The sequence below is a fragment of the Chrysochloris asiatica genome, unplaced genomic scaffold, assembly GCF_000296735.1.
Source record: "Chrysochloris asiatica unplaced genomic scaffold, ChrAsi1.0 scaffold00010, whole genome shotgun sequence".
Taxonomy (NCBI): Eukaryota; Metazoa; Chordata; class Mammalia; order Afrosoricida; family Chrysochloridae; genus Chrysochloris; species Chrysochloris asiatica.
Window position 1 is genome coordinate 22,695,113 of NW_006408528.1, and position 6,110 is coordinate 22,701,222.

Genomic DNA, 6,110 nt, shown 5'->3' on the forward strand with positions numbered 1-6,110 from the left:
CTTCCCTGTTTAGAACCTGTGGGAGGGTCTGGATTACAGTGGTGAATAAGATAGCAATGTGTGGTCTCTGACCCCTTCGAGCTTATATTTTTTGGGTAAATGGGGACATAATCAAGTTGACAAACATATAACTTCAAATAAGGATAAATATTAAGAAGAAAATAAAGCAGAGTAATTACTATTTTAAATATGATTTTTAGAAATGCTCTCTTTGAGATGACAAATATTGAGCAGGCACCTAAATGGAAAGTATAATAAAGAATTGAATTTACTCAAAATACTGTGAAATATTGTGATAATAATTTATTGTACATTATGTAAGCAATCATTTTTACTTGTGTTGATTTATGAAGATAATCATTTGTGCCAATTTTAATTCAAGCATATTTCTCCAACCTCTAAATTGATCAATTTACTATGCAAAGCTGTTACATGCAGTACTTTTCTACCTTCCTCCATGTAGGTATCAGTTTTTACTCAGATTCACTACAAATAGTGGAAGAGTATTGCTTTGAAAGTCAAGTTATTAGACTACCAGTGTCCACAGTTCATGGTTGGATCATCATTGGGTATAAAAAGGAGTATCTAAGTGGCACAAACAGTTAAGTGCTCAACAACTAGCTGAAAAGTTCACTGTTTAAACACACCAAGAGGTTCCTCAGAAGACTGGCTTAAAAACTCTATGGAGAAGTTCTACTCTGCATACAGAGTTCCCAAGAGCTGAAACCAACTCAACAGCAACAACAGGAAGTATAAAAGAAGTAAGTGGTTCACAACTTAGTATTCCATCTTATTGTCAAATCAATTCTTCCATCTTGAATTTTCTGACAATACTTACTTCGTCTTACACCAGTTCATAACTTTTATTTTCAGTCATTTTGTAATCTCCATTTATTTTCCTTGATTTAAGGAGCTCTGGTAGCATAGTGGTTACGAATCAGGCTGCAAACCTCAAGGACAGCAGTTCGAAACTACCAGCTGTTCCGTGGGATAAAGATGAGGCTTTCTGTTCCCGTAATGATATACAGCCTCGGAAACCCTGTACAGGGTAGCTATGAGTTGGAACCGACTCCATGACCCACAACAACAACAACAAAGTCCAAAAAATGATTTTCTGATTTCTAACATGCTCTCCTAGTCAATCTAACCATTCAAATGCTCATCCTAAAATTGCTAACTAGTCTCTAGGTAAATAATTGGATGAACTATATTCTAATTTTCACAAAAGATAAAAGATCATAATCATAATGGCATGACTAGATATTTTTAAAAGAAAATGTAGCACACTGCTGTGATTGCATGTGATCAAAGATAATGAACTGGAACTTTGTCATTCAAATTAAATTCCTCTGGGACTTATTAGTATCAATTGTAATGGTGCATTGTCCTGATGCGGACAGTTACTCACAAATATAGATGGAGCTCATTGGTGCATTTCACATAGGCCACTGGAGAGCTGTGTGTAAGTGGTTTCCCTTTCTACCAACTAATAATTGGTCAGATGATCCTTGCAGTACAAAGCTTAGTAACAAAAATAAATTTAAATGATGGCAGCATGAGTAGAGAAAGAAAATAACAAACAAGCAAACAAAAAACTTACAAAGATCCTAGATGTTAAAGTCAGAAGGAGTGTCCTTTTACCATGTAAGAAATGAAATAACTTAATTATTAATCAGAATATTAAAAAAAGAAGAGCTGCTGTTTTGCTAGTCTTTTTTTTTTTTCCCTAACAGCAGAAATGCATTGTTTTTTTAAAATCAATCAATGAATCTAAAAATAAAAGAAAATTCTGTAAGAATGTTTTGTTTTAGTTGTTGTTGTATGTTATCAAGTCAGTTCTAACTCATAGTGTTTCTGAGAGTGGTTGGTGGGTTTGAACTACCCACATTGTGATTAGTAATCCAATGCTTATCCTACAGCATGGCTGTTAGTTCTGGTCAGATAAGTTCTGACTCATGGGGTCCTTATGTATAAAAGAACTAAATGTTGCCTGATTCTGCATCATTGTATACTGGAAATCCTCTGAACATTTATGTGTGGTATAGGTTCTTGATGTTGAAAACATACATGTACACTTTTTAATGTTAGTAAGTGAAGAAATGTTGCTAGAGCAACAGATTATGCAACTGTCCACATCCATTTTTATTACAGCTCTAAGAAATTAAAGTCAAATTGTGTAGAAAAATGCAACAAAAATTGAGTATTTTAAAGTAGTTATATTAACATCAACCCTAAGTATTTGTAATGAAAGGATGCTTCTTGAAGATACTGTACCAACACAGATTCTTTCAATTTTCATAGGCAAAGAAACCAACAGAACTTTTAGTAACTAACTTGGTTTCAGGAAAGTTAAATTTAATTCAAAATAATGAACCTTATAAATAATAGTCCCCCAAAGTCATATATTATAACTTGCAATTAATACTATGTTTGTGTCTGTTTGGGGAATATAAATTAATCTTTACATAGAAAAACTTTTAGCAAAGGTGACTTTTGGCTTTATAAGTAACATATCATTGGTCTTCAAAGCATCCATAAAAATTTGAGATGAAATTCTAATATCATTTGTCAGTTTAGCAAAGAGGACATTAATTTAAAAATAACTGGATAATCCTATAAGGATGGGTCATTTTACACTTACACAAGACCACTTTTCAGCAGAAAAATGGGCTCTTTTTAAGTTTTTTCTCCCCAGCCCCTATTCAAGAATTTACTGACTCTATTTGTTTTAGGTTGCACATTGCCCAGCCTTACACATCCTTCAAAATGTAATTTTTGTAGCACTTACTATTTTCAAAGGTAGAAAATTTATCTTATGTTGTCAAATGGTTTTGTTGAAAACACTTGGTGAAATATTATTTAAAATACTGTTCTGAAACCTGATGGAAACATGATAAATGAAATTTTGTGCTTCATCCCTCGGAATAAATTTGATAGTTTGTTGGTCTTGTTTTCTTAAGAAATCAATGTATATGATTTACCAAAGGTCACCTGTGACCTTTATTCTATGATCACATCAGTATTTTCAGATTTGTAGATTATTTCTACTGCACTCTTCTGCTTTCATTTAAAACACAACACGTTGAAACTGATACTTCTCTTTAATACTTCTCTACTTTTGCAAAACATCTGTTTTTCAACTACTCCATTTCCACCAGTTATTCTACTGTGTCAGACTTCCAGCCCTTAAAAAGAGTTATGTTTGACTATAAAAATTCTCTAGCAGCTCTAACCAATCTGTCTCTAAACCCTATGTGAGCTCCAATTTTGAGAAAATTCTCTTGTTATATCTTCTATTGTAACTTCATTTCTTCTTTCATTCTTGACTGATCCATACTAGTAAGGAAAGATAGTTGTATATAATGTCTCGAAGTCTACTTCTTACTTTCTCCCTAAACTACTGAAAACTGGTTCTGTATACACCATTCCATCTAAGTTAAGTCCAGTATTAAAATGATTCATACTTATCCAACTGGATCTTTCTGCCTTATTGTTGTTATTATTAGTGCTATTGAGTTGGTTCTGACTCATACTGACCCTGTATAGGGTTTCTGAGGAGCAACTGGTGACTTTGAACAGCCGAACTTGTGTTTAGCAGTCCAATTCTTATCTATACTATATACTTTATACCAATCAGAGGAGTCCTGGTGTGGTATTGTAGGATAAGCTCTAGACTGTGAGTTCAGTTTGAACCACAAGCACCAGCCAATCCTCAGAAACTCTATACAGGGTCGCTATAGTCTGAATCAACTCAACAGCTCTCAACAACAACAATATACTATACACAAGAGCCGATACTACAGGGTGGTTATGATTCGGAATTGACTAATGATAAAGATTTGATGTTTGGCTTATACTTTATTTCTCTTAATAATCTATAAGGTTCATGATTTTATTTGTGCCTCATTTTTCTCCTATGATATACATGTTGTTGTTGTTGTGAAGTGCCGTTGAGTTGGTTCCGACCCATAGTGACCCTGCACAGGGTTTCCAAGGAGCAACTGGTGAGTTTGAACCACCGAGCTTATAGTTCAAACGGCTTTGCAGTCTGGCGCATTAACTCACAGCGCCACACCAGGACTCCGTGAATCATATTAAATACAGGAGGGCTCACCTATACCTACTTACTGCTTTGGTCATTTTCAGATTGTGACCTTGACTCACAGGGATGAGGAGAGTTAGTCAGCCAATATTGGGAGCAAAGAAATATTGACAAAAATATGAAAGGCTAAGGAAAGTTTGAAGACTATATTTGTGCATTCATAACAAATTTGGTAAGCTAGAAGAGGAATATGGGAGTACATATGTGATAAAACTAAAGTACTCAGACCATACAGAGTCTCAAATGTCACATTAAGAATTTGAACTTTGTGCCTTTGGCAGCTTGCATGGATGTGAGATAAAGTTGAATTTTAGAAAGATTATACTAGTAAAAATTTGACAAATAGATTGAAATTGTGCAGCACTGATAGTAGAGACAACTTGGTAGTTTCTTTTTACATTTTAGGAAATTGGTGATGAGTATCTAAACCTGATGTTACCAAAGAGCATGACGAAAATAGGAAATATTTTATAATTATGTTTGGGTTTCAGAATTGTCAGGACTTGACATTCAGTTGGATATGGGGTGAGACTGAGAGAGAGAAACACAAAAGAAGACTCTCACAGGTAAGATAGAATTTGCGGATTATGGGTATTGTTTTTTAAAGAAAGATATTGAGTTGTTTTGGTCATAATTAGAAAGTGCCAGAATGGTACCCAGGTGGAATTGTACAAGAGGCATGTAGAAAGTGCATACGATGTTTCATGGTGAAGATAAAAGATTTTTGGAGAGATGGGGGTCATTAGTATATACATGACAGCTGAAACCATGGTTAGAGAGCCATAAGGCTAGATTAAGGAAAGAAGAGATAGCTTTGTTAGTTTGAATTGGTGTGGTTATGCTACTAGATCAAACAAACCCCAAAACTCAATGATTTACAATAACAAAGATTTACTTCTCACTTTTCTACATGTCTTTTGTGGATGGTTTTCAGTGGTTAATTTTTCAGAAGTGGGCCGCTTATTCCTTTTTCCTAGTTTGTCTTGGTCTGGAAGTTCTGCTTAAACCTGTGCAGAATGGGTGACCTTGTTGATATTTGAAGTATAGCTTCCAGTGTCACAGCAACATACAAGTCACCAAATGACAACAAATTCAGAGACCATTAGTAACACCACAGAATGAGGAAATAATCATACAATATCATTAACAGCACACACAAATAAACTTTTGCTGGAGATAATTAAAAAACGGTTGCACCAATACATAGATAGGGAGCGGCCAGAAACTCAAACTGGATTCAGAAGAGGATGTGGAATGAGAGCTATCACTGTTGACATTAGCTGGATCTTGGCTGAAAACAGACAATACCAGAAAGATGTTTCCCTGCATTTTATTAACTATGCAATTACATTCAGCTGTGTGCATTATAACAAACTATGGCTAACAGTGCAAAGAGTGACTATTCCAGAACACTTTATTGTGCCCATGCAGTGCCTGGACATACACCAACATGCACTAGTTTGAACAGAAGTAAAGGATACTGAATGTATTAAAATCAAGAAAGGTGTGTGCCATGGTTGTCTTATTTCACCATACATATTTAATCTTTATACTGAATAAATAATGCAAGAAATGTAACTGTATGGTGAAGAACATGGCATCAGGATTGAAGGAAGACTCATTAACAATCTGTGATATGCAGGTAACACAACCTTGCCTACTGAAAGTGAAGAGGACTTGAAGTACCTACTGATGAAGATCAAAGAATACAGCCTTAAGTACTGATTACACCTCAATGTAAAATAAATAAATAAATAATCACCACAACTGTGCAAATAAACAGCATCATGAAAACTGGCAAACACACGGAAGTTGTCAAGACTTTCATTTCACTTGGATCCTTAGTCAATACCCATGGAAGAAGCAGTCAAGAAATCAAACGATGTATTACATTTAATAAATCTGCTGCAAAAAAACCTATTTAAAGTGTTAAAGAGCAAAGATGTCATTTTGGGGACTAAGATGCATCTAATCCAAGACTAGATATTTTCCATCACCACATATGCAC